At 39.2% G+C, this 18619-nt stretch overlaps 1 protein-coding gene and 1 long non-coding RNA gene across 2 annotated transcripts in view; one reads left to right on the top strand and one right to left on the bottom strand.

The window, feature by feature from the left end:
* Nucleotides 1-499: 499 nt before the first annotated feature.
* LOC121150316 lies at nucleotides 500-7778 on the bottom strand. Its single transcript, XR_005882947.1, has 3 exons — nucleotides 7649-7778; nucleotides 7435-7564; nucleotides 500-825 (listed from the first exon to the last, which is right to left on the bottom strand). It is a non-coding gene; the product is annotated as an uncharacterized LOC121150316 (long non-coding RNA).
* A 3695-nt stretch (nucleotides 7779-11473) lies between these two features.
* Nucleotides 11474-18619, top strand: part of CD36 (CD36 molecule) — a 35874-nt gene continuing 28728 nt past the window's right edge. The window contains exon 1 of the mRNA XM_040971115.1: nucleotides 11474-11700. The gene's annotated coding sequence lies outside the window, so the exon portion shown is untranslated. The remainder of the gene's footprint in view (nucleotides 11701-18619) is intronic.

Here is an 18619-nt window from a genome sequence, read left to right as displayed (position 1 = left end):
GAATAAGCGACAATGCAGAGAAATCAACTTCTATCAAAGAATGTCTATGGCAACTTTTATATGAGGCAATAGGTTGATTGGTAAAACATTGAATAGTTCAGTATAAATATTAGGAGAGCTAGAACAGACTTCATTTGGTCAACGCAAAACAAACCACACAACTGTTAGTGATCCACTTTTCTTGTTTAGTAATATTTTTAATACAATTGAAGTACTTAAGTAAAACTTCAGAAAACTTCCTGCTATTTGGGGCATGGCAATTCCTGGTAAAGGAATATTATTTTAAATCAGTGACTCCTAATTTTCAGCTTAGGTAAATATGAGAGATTATTACACCATTTGTTTTTAAAAATCTTACATTTTAAATAGCTTGCCAATCATCTCAGACACCAGTACATCAGAAAAGAAATCTGTTTGGAAAACACATGTTTGCAATCACCAAAATGAGTTCTAATGTGGAGTGATCAGTTCTTTTGCTTAAAGCTGCCTGTAAGATCTGTTCTTTATTCCATTATATACATGATTTATAATAAATAGAAACTTCTGGAATATCACCAGTTTCTCCTTTTAATATCTGTTTATTTGGAAGGCAGAGTCTCACACACACACACACACACACACACGAATGGTGGGAGGTACAGCTGGGGGAAATGACAAAGACAGGGAGAAAGGAGGAGAATCTTCCATCTGCCAGCTCCCTCTGCATATGCCTTAAACAGCCAGGTCGGGTCCGAGCCACACCAAAGCCAGGAGCCAGGAGCTCCTTCCCAGCTGCTCACAGGAACAAGTGTCATCCAAGTACCTGAGTCATCTTTTGTTGCTTTCCTAGGAACATTAACAGGGAACTGGATTGGAAACAAAGCAGCCAGGAACCAATCTGGCACCCATACAAGATGCCCATGTTTTGGGCAGCGGATTAATGCACTGCATCGCAGCAGAAGCCCTTCCTTTTACTCTAGATTATGATATCCCTGGAATAACAGATTGAGCATCAAGCTAGTGGGCATGTGAACATTGGTGTGAGCCAGACAGTATTTGTAACTCTGGGCAACACACGAATGAGCAAATCAATCACCTTGAGCAAATGAGTCACTCTGAGGCATTTAAAACAACACTGTTGATGGGACACTAAAATGTTCTGAAGATCTAGAGAAGAAGAGAATATGACCACAGGGCATTTTGCATGTGATTTGTAATGTTAACAATCTATATTGGTTGCCTAAGGTACAGAAATCATACAGTTAATTATGTTCCTTTTATTTTTTTTTCTAAAGAAAATCACTGATTAATTCACACTCATTACCATAATACATGACATATAGACGCTCAGGTTATTTGAGTGATACCAACTCTGTCTCATATAACAGAAAACTTTCATCAAAATGCAGGGCTGGGTTAAGTGTCTCTAAACTTGTTTTTATTTGTACGTTGGGTTTGATTCAGACTGGCCTTCCTCTGAGGTTATAAAAGAGCCAAAGAGCTTCTTTCATCTTACGCATAGCAGTGGCTGATTGGGATGGAATCCAGACGATAGAAAAGTCAATTCCATTGATATTGAATGAGTCATCATTCATGGCCTTGGGAGTCCCAAGGGATGATGTATTATAATGCTCCCTACCTAATGAGGTAAAAGAAAATGTCAAATAGGATTGTGGCATTTTAGAGGTAACATCACGTTAATGGCAGCACATAAAAAAATTGAGACAACTCTGGGATCTGTCCTTGGGAATTCAATGTTAAAAAGCCCTCTCTCAAAGCCTCCCAACCACGCGTTGTCTGCAACATGAGCACTCTTCACTACACACTAACTTACTCTAAGGATCTGAGCAGAGCATCATGTCTTAAAGAAATGTATGCTTACTTCTTTTGAGGAATTGTCTTTTTTTCATTGCATTTGAAGTATAGATTTCATGAGAAGGTAGCGAGCGAGAGAGAGAATGATGCATCCCTCATAATCCTGGTGGGTTGGTATATTTGTACAGTTCCATAATGGCTAGGACTGGACCAGCCCGAGCTGGGAGCTGGGAACTGGCTGGGACTGGACCAGCCTGAGCTGGGAGCTGGGAACCTGCTGGGACTGGACCAGCCCAAGCTGGGAGCAGGGAGTTGGGACCTGCTGGGACTGGACCAGCCTGAGCTGGGAGCTGGGAGCTGGAAGCTGGGAGCTGGGAGCTAGGAACTGGCTAGGACGGACCAGCCTGAGCTGAGAGCGGGGAACTCAGTGCTTGCTCAATGTCTCTCAACTAGGTGATGCCAGCCTAACCACCTGAGCCTTCACTCACTGGCTCCCTCTGGGAAATTCTCAAGTCTATTGAATTATCCCCAACAGATTAGGATTCAGTCAGTGGAGAGTGATGAATTTAATCAGTGTTATTCATTATGCCTCATCTTTTTGAGTTGGAACAAATCCCTGAAACACATCTGAACCCCGACCCCCATATTAAATTTCTCTCAAAAGATATTACCTTGTCTTAGTTTGAGTTACATCCACTTAGGATGAGATGAAGATTGCCTGCATTACAGGAAGAAAAGCAATTTTAATAATTTTGAAGATTTTAGTTTCAGTAGCAGATAGTAGGATGGTCAATATGAACTTCAGAGTGTCAGCCTACATTTTCATTTGTCTGATCTATTTTTTATATTATTTTTGAAGATGTACTGTTTTTCTTGAGCTCTTGCTGACAGCTATGTTCCTTAATGCACCTATTAAAGGGTGAACATTGGTTGCATCCCTTAAGATGCTGCCTTGGGATGTATGCCAAATCAGAGCACCTCCGTTGAGTCCTGGGCAGTCTTCTGATTCCAGCTTCTTGCTGGTGTCAGCCACAAGGGCCCTGCCACCCATACTCAACACTTCAAGAGTTTCTACTTGCTGCCCCTGGCCTGGCCCAGCTACACTTGCTGAAGGCATTTGGGAAATGCACCAGAAATTTTTACAGGCATTAGCTCCTATGCTCACCTAATTTCCTGCAGCCAAATCCTCCTTTTGGGATAAGTTTGCCTCAATAAGCCAAAAATACCAGATGAAGCAAGGTACCTAGGAGGTCCTTTGTTCCAATAGTTTGGAGGGTACTGCAAGCGAGGGGGGAACCGAGCAAGATGGAGATAAGGGAAGAACTGGGCGAGGGGGAAGGGGTGGCAAGAAGAGGGAAGAGGGAGGAAGAGGAAGTGGGTGGGAGGGTGGCCTTGAGGGATTAGTGAATAGGAGTGTCAGAGCCACAGGGGCTTGGTAGATGGGGTGGGGGCAGGGCGTGAGGGATTGGTGGGGAGGGCAGTCAGATACGGGGCCATGAGGGAACAGCGGATTGGTGGGTAGACCGATAGGCACAGAAGGTGGGAGCCACGAGAAAGGGGAAACAGAGTCCAAAATGGCGGAAGCCATCAGGGCGGATGTTTCCTCATAGAAGCAAATCTGTTTCTCTCTTTCTCTCCCTTTCCCTCTCTTTCCCTCCCCTCTTCCTCTCTCTACTACCTTTAAGTAAGTAAATAACCAAAAGGGGGGAAAAAATCTGTTAAGTGCACGAATTAATATTATCTATAAAAGGAATACGGGGAACAAACTGTTGGTTTCTTCGAATTCGGGGAGAGTTTTCACAGGTAAAATTGGTTTAAATTAATGTAATTGCAGATCTACACACACATAGAACCAGGTCTTATTTTGAAAGAAAAGGTGAAATAATGAGATGTTAACTACTCGAAACAGCCAAGAACAGATCAGAGAGAAGAAAGAAAAACTCAAGAGAGGCTTGCGAAAGACAGAAGCCTACACTAAAAGCTGATAAGCGATTTCTTGAGATGAACGTCATAATACGAGACACCATGAATGGACTTTTGTTTTGGAATATCACGAAATGGTGCGTTTCCCAGGTGTTTACAGGTTTATTAGAGTCTGCCTGCCTCCATCCTACTGGGTTATCCAGTTTTCCCTGAAGAGTTGTTGAAAATGAGAGGAAAAAACAGGCCTAGCAGTGAGCTTGGATGAATTCCAGAATGTATTTTTACTCTCCAAATAGATGTAGGATGCAGCTCCAAGTCTAAGAAATGCAACTGCAGGATAGAGGATAGCCCACGCTGAATGCTAGAGCGATGTGCTGTCGGCAACAGAAATGCGGAAAGCACGGCACGCTATGCAGATAACATCAACATCTTCCCCTCACATTTGCACAGGCGACGTGGAGTGGAACAGTTTGCTGTGAAATGCAACTGGGAGACCTCAGGCTCAACAGCCAAGCTACTGGACATCATGGGTCTCAAAAGCAAAATGCTGAGGTTCATTTGAAGGCAACATTCTACAGCAATGCGGAGTCCATGACCGGCCATTGTTTGCTGAAAGCAAACGGAAATCCCAAACAAACAAACAAACAAACAAATGAAAAAGTTCCCTTAAAGACTCTGGAGGAAAACAGGCTTTAGACACACACTGGGAGTCTTTGCTTTTACTCATCAGCAAACAATGAACTTAATAGATACTACGATAATATCGCCAGGATACCTAAACTTACTTAGTACAGTCAGAGGGTAAAAGATTGCTTTCCATGGGTTCCATGCAAGTGGGCCCTTTAAGACTAGTCACCTGTCATTCTCCAGGATGTGAAGCCAGCTGTAAACACTGCCACTAACCTGTTAGGGTTAACGGGAACTTTACCAAGCATGCGAGATTTCTCTACCTATCAAAACTGCTTAGCCCCAAGTGAAGGTTTTATGTTACTCCTGGCAAGTTTGCCATTTCTTCCATACATCTCAAAGTCATGTGCTGGTGAAAGGTGTTCAGTATTTTAGAAGTATTCTGAATTTGTAAGTTATCAGTCTTACACATTATATAATGGTGGCTGGTAAATTGCTACGTTTTATTCTGTCTAGATTTCCATGATTTAGAGGATCCACTTATGAAATATCCGATTTAAATGATTAATAAGTTTTCAGAAAAAAAAGTGTGTTTCTGGGCATTAGTATGCGCACGTGTGTGTGTGTGTGTGCGTGTGTGTGTGTGTGCCTAAATGATACATAAAAACACACACGTTTCTGTAAAGTATCCTGGGACACTTTGTTAAAATGTAAAAATTAACTTAGTGTACGATGGTCCCAATTTTAATCTTACAGATTCTTGAGAGTGTCAAAAATAGGCTTGAGCGGATTTGCAGAGATCCATTTGAGAACGGGTGCTTTAAACCAAACTCCTGGCTCCTCAAAACCCAGGGGACATGGTCTTTTCCAGAAGCCAAGCCTCTCCTTAGCCCACTGAGAATCAGTCTAGGGGGACGTGTTGGCGTCACTGTGAGCTGAAATGGCACATTGAGCTTCTTTGAAACAGAAAGCCAGAGCTGCTGTGCCACTCAAGTGCCATGTTTGTGTTGCCCATTTCTCTGTTCATTAGGGGGGGAAAAAAAAAGGCAGCGAAGATGCATTCTTTCCTGTGTGGCATTGTTCTTAAAATGTTAGATAACACTTCTTAGAACGTCATCTTTGTTCTCCTACATTTGAAAATTAAGTGTGTGTCCATGTTCCTGTGCAATGTGTGTTGTTAAGTACATGGATCTGTTTATGTGCTTAGCTTGTTCACACAGCTAATGCCCAATTCATGGCAGGCTGTGTGCTCACAGGGTCACGGCTGAGCATACAGTCCGGATAGCACTACTAGCAAGATCGTAAAAGACAGGCTTATCAATGTGATTAGCATATTTTTTAAATTTTTATTTTTTTCTAAATGTGCTCAGATTTTCATTTTTTATCATGACAAAGTGAAATGGTCGATTTGCATATTATCAATTTCATATTATATATACATTTATATATATTTATACTTCATATCTGATGCATATGTAATAAGTTCAGTGTTCATCTACTTTGATTGTTTAAACAGATTTTTTTCAAATTTTACATTCGTTGAGAATTTTAGCGGAGACATTTTTGTCCAAGCCAAGAACCTTTATGTAACTAAATCGATTGTCTGACCTTTTCAAAAAAAAGTTTTATCAACTTCATTTTTTAAGATTTCACTTTAAGAACGCTCTTGCCAGTCCAAACATATCGTATTTCTCAGCATGAAAATGTATTGTGTCCTTAATTGCCATTTTCTATTCTGCTGCCTTGTGAAACTTCAAATTGATTCTCCGAGTTGTCTTTCTCTCTCTCTTTTTTTTAAATTTGGAACTTTACAACTAAATGCTATCAATGATTGACTTTTTTTTTCCCTGCTATTTTACCACATCATCCTCTGATCACTGGTTATTCTTCCATGTAAGTATTTTTGCTTTTTCCCTTGATACCATCCCATCTATGGTCTGAACTTAACCAAACTGCTCCGATCTTAATGTTTCCTTGTATTTCTTAGCAACACTTAGGGGTTGGCTCTCTCCCCTCATCCTGCCCCCATTCCTGGGAGAGCTGAGTCATCTTTAGGAAGTGTGTAAGGAAGGGTTAGAACGGTCACCTTGTTACATACGGATCTGCCCATCCACAGACACAGAGGGGCCTTCTCCTTATTCAGTCTCTTATAGTCAGCGGCTACAATGGCTTCTGACAAACACCCGGGTAAGGCTGCTTTATGAGTTTAAGGCTGTAGCTTTCTTCACACTGTCTCTGACTCACCAGGAGATGAGATTGAAATATAAATTTCACTCTGCTATTCTGCAGTTTACCTCTCATATTGTCTTTCCCGTGACGTTTACAAGTGAGTATAGTCATTTCCATGTTGGTCTCTCTACATTTCTATGTTACCTGTTGTCTATCTTACATAATTTAATGTCTTAAAAAGTTACATACATCTGTGCTTATTTTCACTCTTGTGGGTGAAGTTCTTCCTCACTATATAAGCAAACAATATATCAATAATTATAGCAAATTAATACTTCAGGGGTTACAAAATTTGTTTTGTGTTCATATATTATGTAACCACACCTGCATACACATAAAGGTTCATCAAATAGTTCATGAACAATGGAATTAAGAGAAGGTTATTTTTGGTACAAAGCAATGGGAAATCCACATATTGTATTTTTATAGGCTTTTAAAAACTCCACATATTGGGATGTGACATGTATAAATCTCTACTGTGACTTTTCCCCTACAAATTTGGCCTGAGTTGTGCTTTTAGATAATGTGGAGGTCATTAGAACAAAACTTGTTTTCAATTTGAAAAGAATTCTATTAATGGCCACCTACACAAATTTCCCTGCCCATTACTGGTTGTGTTCAGGTTTTAGTTACCGCTCAAGGTAATATCTGATGACATTAAAAGCATTTAATCTGCAAAAACTCTGTATAAAGAATGTACTAGCCTTGACATTGATCAAGGACATATGTATCATTTATCTGAAAGAAAATAGGGTCTTCAGCGAGTCTGGTGTTGGCACATGCTACCTTTAAGTCCTCAGCTGGTTATCTCAAGAGCCTGGTAAGGATTAGTCAATGAAGGAAAATTAGTCACACACTCACCTCACCATCCAGCAGGCTCCCAGTTCCCTGTGTATGAACTCTCACCGTATCATCATCTTCATCAGTTTTTAACCTTCACCCGTTAAATTTAGCATTACAATTTACGTTACGCAAAAATGTTTTCCATGGGCTGAGTTGTAAACAAGAAAAAAAAAGACACTTAGAATGTGTTAAATATTATTTACAATCATAAGATACCAATATTGCTACCTACACATAGCTTTGCCATTGGCAAGGTAATCCAGCATCCGATTTCCTCTTGAGATGGCAGCTATAGGTCATTGCTTATGGTTATCCATTTGGACATAACGAGACATCAGAAACACAAGTACTACAGCTTGTTAATTTTACAAACCCTACTGCGAATAATTCTGTGATGGGAAATTGGGCAATACGCTCTGTCTCTAGAACTTTTGTAATGCGTCATTATTGGCCTCTCAAATATGTTGCAATGTTTGTAATTCTTCCTCTTTTTGCTTCACAAATGCTAAAGGGCACAACCAGGCTTAGTTCATAAAACTGTAATAAAGGAGATATAAAAATGCTAGAAAAACAAGATAGAATTCTTCACACGGATATGGTGGAGAATGGCTTTCCAAAAAAAAGACATAATTCTTAAAGCGAATGGAAATTAATGAAAGAAGCATCAAAAATCTCTCTAGTTAAAACAGACAATAAGATATGGAAAACTTTGACACTATTGAAACAGTGAAATATGCGAGATAGGAGATTTCATTTTCCATTTAAAAAGAGGGGCACAAATAACCTATAAAAAGGGTGGAAAATTGTGCATCCCTGTTTATTTACATGAAAGAGCCACAAGGAGGGAGGAATGAGGGAGACAGAGAGAGGAAGAGGAGTCTTCCATTAACTGAGTCACTCCCTTAAATGGCCCCAATAGCCGCAGAAGCTTCATTTGAATCTCCTGCGTGAGTGTAGACACCGCAGTGTTTGAATCATCTTGCATTGCTTTTCCCAGGCACTTTGTTATGAAGCTGGATGAAAAGTGGAGCAGGCAGGACTCAAACCTAGGATGCTGGTTTTGCAAGTGGCAGTTTACACTGATATGCCACAATGCCAGCTGCCACGAATGTTTTAAGATAAAAACTAGATAGCATATTTATTGTTAAAAGAAAATGGTGTATTTATTTGTTCGAAAATTCGTGTGGTGAGAGAGAAAGAGAGAGAGAGACAAAGAAAGAGATTCCATCCTCTGATTCATTTTCTCAAATTGCTACAATGCATGGGGCTGGGCCAGGTTGAGCCAGGAACCAGGAATTCCATCCAGGTCTCCTGCATGGGTTGCGAGATTCCAAACACCTGGACCATCACTTCCTGCCCTTCCAGGTGCGCTGCCAGGAAGTGAATTAGAAGTGGAGCAGCTGGGACTCAAGGTGGCGATCTTATAGAGAATGCCCATATTTTGAGCAGTGGTTTAAATCTGCCTATTGTACTTTAGAAAATAGATTAAATAATAAAGTTGGTAAAAAAATGTATAGAATCAAACAATGGGGTGATGTCTAGAGACAGATTTCTCCCATATTGTTGTGCACATTACGAACAATTAATTTGTCAAAAATGCCCTTTACAAACAAAAAAAAAATAAAGAAAAACAGTAAGGAACACCCCACTTTTTACTGATATCCCTGTTCAAGTGCAAGATGTCTTATGTATTTGTTTTTAAGCGTGAAGAACTAGAAATGGTAATATCTAATGAATAGGGAAAATAGGCCCTGAAAAGACGAAATATCCATGTAAACTGTTTTGGAATCGTGGGAAAAGAGTTCACCCTGTTTGTGCAAGACTTCCAAGGCATATGATAAGAGAAGTAAGTGGCACAAAAAAATATTAGCAGTCGGTCTAGGTGCGACCACACGTACGCAGATGTGAGCTTAAAATCTCAGGGAAGCGTATATATTGTGTGTGATACCACATGGTCAATTGTGGGGAATAGAATTGGGAGTTGAAAGTGACTTCTCATTTTCAAAATGCTAGCATTCTTGTCATTGTTGTGTGTGTGTGTGTCCATTCACTCATCTGCCCTTTCTAAACCTTGGGCATTCAGCAGTGAAGTTACACAGACACAACACAAAGTTCTAACAGAGAGAAGGCAAAACGACAGGTCAACTGGAGTATGTCCAGTCAGCAATAAGTGATCTGCAGGGAGAAAACAGAGAAGGGCCGAAGCAAAGGAAACTAGCAGGAAGGGATCCACACCACGAGAGCACAGGGTGTGCATCCCAGGGCTTCCAGGAGTGGCAGGATCCTCAGAGCTCTCACCACTGTTTGTTCTCTCCATTGATTATGAAAAGTGGATATGCTATTCAGTTTGATTGTGGCAAGGTATGTGCATATATATATATATATTATATATACATATGTATACATATATACACACATATATGTATATCCCTCACTCAAACTCTTCCTTCAATTTTATTTTTTTGCAAAAACATATTTTCTATCTATTCAATAATCGCAGGCTTAATTCACCACTAAGCACAATACGCCACAAGTATAAAGAAAGACCACAGTGGTGTGAAAGTAGAAGCAAAAGCTAACACTGTGCAAATCACAAGGTACTTGCTTAATTCTTGCACTTTTTTTTTTTAATTCGACATGAACTGTCCCATAAGTGAATAATTGCTGAAATCCTAACCCCCACTCACAGAACAGGTGCTGGAGCACCCGGATTTGATTGTGTCCTGAAATTTCTAGTGCGTACACTGCCTGATATTTCTAGAAATTAGTCATTCAAATAAAAATAATAAAACATCCATCATATAAAATAAAACAATAAGCATCATATATAATAAACATTTCATATAAAACATAAAATAGTAAACATAATCAAAATAATAAAATCGATTTTCCTAAATGATTTCTATTCCATCGTGGATAAGTCATCTTAAATTGGGGGGAAAAAAACTCATTCTAATATGCCTGAAGTGTTCTTATGATCTATTATTTTTTTAAATAAATACTTCTAAAATGATACTTTTAGAAATACCAGCAGCGCTGGCTCTCGAGAACGCTGGACCACTTCCGTTAAGCGAGCTGTCTGCTGAGTCAGCACCCACAGTGGTCAGTAAGTGCCCGCCAGGGATAGCACTGTGCCCTCTGACAAACACTGGCTTCACTATAGCTTAACCAGCTAACTACCCGTCTGTCTATCCTTGGCATGCTTCGTGTCAAGGTGGCTTGAGGCATTTATGCAGGTACCCTGTCAGATCCTTGCCAATGTAACCTCCTGAAGATTTGCCTGTAAGATTCTGGGAAGTTCTTTCTAAGAACACAGCTGTAATGCCAAGAGGCTTCTAGCTTCAAAGACCAAGTCCTTCTGTTTTGATTAGCTCTAAAAATAATGAGTTTGACCGTGAATGAGTGGCATGCATTTTTACATCAAGAGATCATTCTCAATAGTATTTGTATTTAAGTATTAATCCATAGTTCCCCTTTTGACGGAAGAGGTTTAAGGACCATTTATTGTTGGTAGAACTTTCCTTTGCTCATGAAACTAGCTTACAACTAATGAGATAAACAGGTAAAAACATTCAATTCAAGGAGAACAATAACTTGTTTCCTTTTCTCTCTTTTTTTAATTGTTTGTCAATCTTTGATTGACAGAGCACCCGACTATTTTCTAAATTGTTAGTCTCTGAGCTCCTCAGGGTCGTGCCCTGTAGGAAAGAAAATTTTCTTTAACCATCACAAGGCGAGTTTTGCAAGCCCAGTTGCAATGGAGAAGTGAAAACAGGATTTACTTTCCAATCTGTTTCTGTACACCAGTCTCGCTTCAGCATCTGGAATACCGATTCTACAGGAAAAAAAAAAAAGATAAATATATGAGAGATGGCTCTGACAGCCAGCTTCCTTTGTTTCTCTGGCCTCTGTCTTGAATGGGAAAATATCCAAGAAAAACAAAAAGTACGCTCAGTAGCTCTCCTTATAGGTGATGGGGTGATGGGTTTTCCCTTGACCATAAAAATAGAATCTTATGAGCCACACCAGTAGCATAGCATAATGGGTGTGGCTTTCTTTCCTTCATTCTTTACTTTTTTTTTTTTTTAATTCCTCTGGCAGTGAGCCATATAGTGGGATCTGACGTAGGATTTTTTTTTTTAAGGCATATTTAAACTCTCACACACTTATGTAATGAGAATTTCAGTGTCAGATTTTTCTGCAGGATCCCACTTAGTCTGTTAAGAACTGTCTATTTAAATGCTGCAGCTTTCAATTGAAAACTAACTCTTGGCTCTTTTAAAGGTAAGTCCTGTGGTTTTTGTTTAAATAAGAAAAAGATGAAGAGGTTGTATCACTCTGAACTAACGGGAGATGATACTGCTATGGAAATACTCCCAAGAAATTTTATTGATAAAAACAACAGAAAACAATTGTTCTTGTTTTAAATTCACTAGGCTTTATTTGAAACTTAGATTTGTCATGTTTTCCAGCTTGTCAGATGTTTTGCATCTGACGTTAAAAACCTATTACGACTATGTTAAAAAGCATTTTACTATTTGATGTGTAATAGCTTTTGTTTATCTGCATTCATTTATTAGAGCTTAAAATGGTCTGTAATCAATTTGGATTGTTGTAAATACCTCTGTCTTATGTTTAGACTATTCATACAGTATGCTTAGTTTAAAATATGAAGGTCACTATAATAATTTTAATTACAATGGAATTTGTTTTCATTAATGTCTGTCACTCAGATCAACATACTCTCTCTACTATATAATCATTACAACTACTTTTTACATTACTGAGTCCAATTAAAATTAGTTTAATTTTCAGTCTGAATTGCACAGCTTGTTGAAATTGAATTTGTCTAGGGTGTAGTTCAGTGCCTATTTCAGATATGTGATGATAAAGCATTTTTCTTTAATTCATAAAGTAATTGTTACTAGAAATTTATATAAACTTTAAACATTAACATATTAATTTGTATAAATTAGCTTAAAATTTACTAGTAAGTTAAACTAAAATGCGTATGGCAAGCCAGTGAATTGTTTTATTACATGATAGGATTTAAATAAGGGATAGGTCACTTTGGAGGAATTAAGAGGCTCATTTATATAAGTAAACACGCGAATAACTGTAAATGGCATAAATTTCATATAGTAAATCTCAAAGGGGTTCTGGAATTAAGGAATACATTGAAAGAATTTTTATGATTTGTGGCCCTTTCTTGGGTCATTTATGTCAATGATGTCTTTCAAAGTAGACTATTGTCTTAAGCATTGCTTTAAAGTAAACCATAATGAAATATTGAAAATGGGCAGCATACAAAAAAGTCTTTTAATCTGCTAAAATTACTGTTGAGGCCACACAAAGAAGCAAATACAGAGCCACCAGATAAGGACATAGCCTAGACAGATGGCTGTATTTACAAGTGGTGAGGTCATTGTACTGAGCGGACCGAGAACTTCAGAACTCAGCTGCTGATGTTCTGATTACCGTCCTTCCTTTTTATGAAAGTTGTGCCCGTATTCACTTGAATATATTTGCTGTATATGCTTGTGTGCCTTGTCCTTCATTGCCTAAAAGGTCGAATTTTATCACTGTTTAATCACAAGATGCTTTAGTTCACTAACTTAAAATTCTGCTGAAACTTTCGAGTGACACTGTTGCAAGTTTTTAGTTGCCTTTCCATTTGCATGGTATTTTCATTTCATGTACACACGTGTGTGTGCACATATACGCATGTCATTACATTTTACTATAAATGGTCCTAAATGATTATGACTATTTTTATGATATGTGTACATTTAGTATCATCTTAAAATAACAGTTTTGAAAGATGAAATAATATTTCGCTGCTGCTATAATTATTTAAGATAGCATTTCATAACATTTTTAAGCGGCACGCTCCATGAGAATTTTGAACATTGTCTCGTTTGATTTTATTTAGTACTTTCAATCTTACTGGATCTATCAAAACCAGAGAGAAAACCTGAAACAAACTAATTCTAAGATCAAAACTCAAATTTGCATTTCCTGACATGAGGTGTGCAATATCAACCACTGCAAACTGAGTAGTGTTTCAGTTTGTGGTGGAATTGCATTGCAGAAAAACATGCCATTTTTACATAGCATTGAAGATGAAGAATTTTCCCAAACAATCCTGTTTAAATTGGTCTGAGCCTAAAAGAGTTATTTGGAACTCACATTAATTGTTGATTCAAAAACCTCTAGTAGAAAGGCTAGAGTTTTAGAAGTAACATGAGTATAATATATAAAATTCAATATATTCATACTATGATTGATTACAGAATTATTTTTAAAGTGAGACATTTGAGAAAAACATTTTACTGAATCACATTGTGCTATGTTACAAGTGTCTGTTTAGTTTTTCTATTGTCTATTTGTACCTTCATATGTTGTGTAGTGTAGACAGGCACATCCAAGCAAGTGAGTTTATTGTGGTTGACTTGTATAGCACTGCATGTTCCTGATCTTATAGTTCTGTTATTTAAATACTCTGTGCAGAACCATTGGTTTCATAGAGCCCAAATGTGAAATACCTGAATGTGTGGAAAGATACCTCTCTGGCTTACTCCAGTTAGCTTTTCTCTGCCTTTGGGGTTGGGGACTCAACTTTGAGAGTTACTTATTTGAAAAAGACTTTGTGAAGATGGATCAAAAGGCCTTCTGTCTCCAAGGATGAAACATAACTGCATTTAAATGATTAGTATGCACCTGTTTCTACTATCTTGGATTGGGTCTGTATTTCATTCATGTCTAGGGAACCATGGCATGGTTGATAGAGAGTAAAAGTGTGGGAAAAAAAATGTTGCTCATTTTGGAAGCCAATTTAACAGTTCCTTTTTGATCTATTGTTGAGTAAACCATCCTCAGACACTCCACAAACTGGATTTTATGGGCACGTGTTGTATTTCTTTGGTGAGGAAGACTCTGTTAAGTGGGTGTTCTAATTTTATATCCTGAACAAACAAACAAAAAGTAGAGGGAAGTGCTATGGAATTTAATAATTTAAATAATAGGAAACTTTAGACATCTAACAATCAGTCCTGTGGGCCCTGAGACCTATTTATGGCACAAAACCCCTGGACATCTGAAATTATTTCCAATTTCATGGTTCCTATCCTGGAAATGTTACCACTGGGCTACGCCTTTTCTGGATGGAGTTTCCCAGGGAACACAGCTTCATTCACACCTGGGAATAATTACAACTTCTCCAAGGATTTGCTCTGATTTTTTTGACCTTTTACCAGAAGCTTCTTATAACTTAGCCTACTCTATCCTTTGCAAAAAGCTCAGTTCGTAAGTTCTCAAAATAGTGGAAAGAGATTTTGCTTATGATATCATTATAGAAACACTCCGTTAAATTGACAGCAAGGATAACAAAATCCAAGAATTTCTTTCTCTATTCTCTCAAAGACAGCCCCAAGGATGAGAATCCGACTGTGAGTTCTGAACAGGACTGGAATTTATCATCTATCAGCCAGGACCATGTATCCCCTTGACAATCAGGAAAGCTGTGTGATGAGTGACATCTTAAAATCTGTCTCCCTTCTCCCTGTTCCTTATTTAAGTCCCAAGAATTGGCTCTCATGATCTGCTCTCCATATTTAAAAGTTTTAAACAAGGTGTAAATTGTGACATCAAAACCTGGTCTGTTTCTTGTAAATGTCAGATGACGGTAGAACATAAAATAAAATTTAATCCAAAATTAGCAAGTGAACTTGTTGATCTATTTCATGTATAAGAAGGCATGCTACTAAGAAAATTGAGACTATGATCCTCAAACTTTACATTCTACAAATAGCTAAATACCTTTTCTCTGATAATAAGTGAGGGGAAGAAGCTGTTGAATGCTCTGTGTAACCTGACCTTACCTCTCCATACCCACTGCCTTTCTCACCTGTGTTATGACCTCCTTAGCGTTAGCTGAAGGAAGCTCATTATAACGCATTATGCAGCATAAGGATAAAGTATGATTACATTGGTAATATCCCATTACTCCTGGGTGTCGAGGCACTGCATGAGAGTAAAGCAACCTCAAGAATGTCAAATATTTTCCTATGCTTAGGGGAGAAATCAGAAAGGTACAGCAAAGTAGTGAAAGCTGATCTGTTGAAAATGAAAGAAGTAGACAAGTTCAATCAATGTATCTCTCCAGAGTGAGAATATGGATGAATTTGACCAGAAGTAGTGGACCAGTGCACAATCTTAGTTCCCTTTTATTGTTTAAAGTAGGCAGAATACAGGCAGTACCCTGACCTGGCCATTGTGCAATAAGTCTGGACTCAGAGTACACGTCTCTAGTACTGTGTGTCTGAAATGGTTTGTATGCTATGCTAAGTCCTCCAGCAGGCACTCTCAAAACTCCTTTCTTCCTTGTAGCACATGGACATGCATGGGCATCACTGAATAAAAAAAAAAAAAAAACTGATTATAGAATAGATCAGATAGAGTCCCAGCAAGGTTGTGGCATCAAATCTGGAAAGGGACAAAATCAGGCACTTTCTAGCTGTGTTTACAGCAAGGTAATTATATATTTCTAAATATTTATACCTGCAAGAGTAACAGAAAAAGAGAGAGGCAGATAAGGAGGGAGAGAGAGAATCTTTCATCTATTGGTCGGCTTGCCAGAGAGCTGCAACAACCAGAACTGGATGAGGTTAAAACCAGGAGCCAGACGCTTCGTCCAGATCTTCCACTGATTTTTTTTTCCCCCAGGCCATAAGTAGGAAATTGGATGAAAAGTGGAATAGCTGTGACAATTGCAAGCAGCAGCTTTACCCACTAGGTCACAACTCCAGCCCTCAAGGTTTTGATTTTTAGATCATTTTCTGGATTATCACATAGAATGAAAGTAACACTAAAGTAGGACAAATGTTTTTTTTAACAAAGTTTGCTTTGGGTGTAAAATTGCTTTTCAAAAAAGATGACTTCATCCTTGAATAATATATTTTTGAAAATAGATTCGCATTCTCGTCACAAAACAAATTTGGCAGAGGGTTTCTTGCCTCCTCGTGCTGTTTTATTCTTTCCCTGAGGGGCAGAGATATTGAGGAAGGACACACAGCCAACCAGCCAGCCAGCCATGGAGAGGTCACATCCCCTGCCTCCCTTTCCAAATGTCCACACTGGCCAGGACTAACCTGGGTTGTAAGCCAGGACACAAAACTCAGTGTACATTCTCCACGAAGGTGACAGATAACCACAATGTTGAAGCGTCACCTGCCATGTCCCAAAGTGTGCCCTGGAGCCAAGACTTGAACCCAAACCATCAACATGGGACATGCTGTCTTAACTGCCATGTAATATGCCCACACAGCCCCTCTCCTTCACTTCTCTTTCTTTCTATGGGTTTGCAAAAGCCATAGATTTCTGTAAGTTCTCCTTGAACATCCTAACAGAAAAAGGAGAGGGCCACCCAGGAATAGGGTGACCACACTGGAAGTAAGGGCACCGGGGTCCCCGTTACTGCTGCGATATTGCTCCCATGTTGGATGATCTTCCAAATAGACATGATACAGTGGCTCAGCTGTCCAACTTAGAATGCTAGTCTCATCTTCACAGACCACTCTAAGTATGGGGACTTTGAGGTACAAACAGATTAAGTGAATTATACACTGCCATTTGGCAAGAGAATGGTAAATTGATCTTTGGCCTTCTACCCTGTGCACTCAATTTGGACAGCTGTATTTATCTTGCTTGCTTAAGAATAACTTGCATGTATTGTTGATTTGAAGCACTTAGAACATCACACCAGAGTAAGAATTTTCTATTTAGCAATTACTAAAAGATTATGTTTCAAGAAAAGTTGAAGGGGCTGGTACGGTTCAGCAGATTACGCTGTTTGCTTACAACATTAGCACCTGACATTAGAATGCCATTACTAATCACGCTTGCTCCACTTGCCATCTAGCCCCTTGCTAATATTCCTAAGAAGCCACAAGGTGATGGCTTAAGGACTTGTAACCCCTACCACTCATGTGGTAGATTGGGACAGAGTTCTTGGTTTCTGGCTTTGCCTAGTCCTAGCCAATGCTGCTCCTAGGAAAGACAACCTACAAGAAGAGTTCTCTCTCTCTCCCTCTCTCTCTCTCTCTCCTTCTGTCATCTTGTCTTTAAAATAAATAAATCTAAGAAAAAGCTTAAGGTACTGTGTAATTATACTTTGCAAAAGAAATCTTCTATTTCATAATATTCTGTCTTTATCATCAACTTTAAACGAGTTGATGGCAATGCTTGTGTCACAGGAGGGGACACAAAATGCACGGGAGTTATTCTTGTTTCTCTTTCTTTCCTGGAAATACACACTGTGGGAGGCAGCAGCGTTATATCTCAAGAACTTGGCTTTCAGTTTTGTGGCAAAGAGACTGCCTGCCACGCCCGTATCCCACCCGCCCATCAACTTGAGACCCCGTCTTCCCCCTCTGAGTCAGCTCCCTGAACATGGGCCTGGGAAAGCAGAAAAGGATAGCCACCGAGTGTCTGGGAGACCTAGAAGAAGCTCCTGGCTTTGATGCCCTTCAGCTATGGACAATGTGGCCATTTGGGAAGCAAACCAGTTGATGAAAACTCTTCTTTCCTTTGTGTCTCCCTTTCTCTGTGTCTTTGCCATCCAGATAAATAAATGATTTGAAAAACCATCATCATTCTTGAAAGGATGCTACTGAAAGCTGGTGAACAATAATTTTGAAAAGGTACTTGGGCTGTGACCACCTGCCTAAAATGCCTGATGGAGTTCCAGGCTTCTGGGTTTGTTGTGGCCTAACCTCTTCTGGCACCAGCATTTTGAGAGAGAACCAGGAAGATGAGAATCCACGTCCCCTTTTCCCATGCTTGTCCTTCTTTTCTGTCTATTTTTTTTTCTCAATAAACTGAAAAGAAAGAAATTTTAAGACTTATTGGCAGCCTTATTCGATGTGAACTTCAAACACAGACTTCGTCGGATGACACCTGTGTTTTCTTTGGCCATTAAATAGGTCATAGGAGTGAGAACGAGAGGGAGACAAGAAGTTCCATCATGTATGTGTCACTCCCCAGGTGTCTGTAATAGCTGGGACTGAGCCAGGCTGTAGTTAGTACCTGGGAGCTCGAACCAAGTTTCCTGTGTTAATGACAGAGACCCAGTTACCCAAGCCGTGTTCATGACTTCCTAGGGTCGCTAAGAGCAGGACGCTGCAATGAAATCCCATCGCAACAC

The sequence above is a fragment of the Ochotona curzoniae genome, unplaced genomic scaffold (genome assembly GCF_017591425.1).
Source record: "Ochotona curzoniae isolate NIBS_2020 unplaced genomic scaffold, NIBS_Ocur_1.0 contig_21, whole genome shotgun sequence".
NCBI lineage: Eukaryota > Metazoa > Chordata > Mammalia > Lagomorpha > Ochotonidae > Ochotona > Ochotona curzoniae.
Note: the sequence above shows the minus strand (reverse complement) of the source record. Positions and strands in the feature narration are given on the sequence as shown.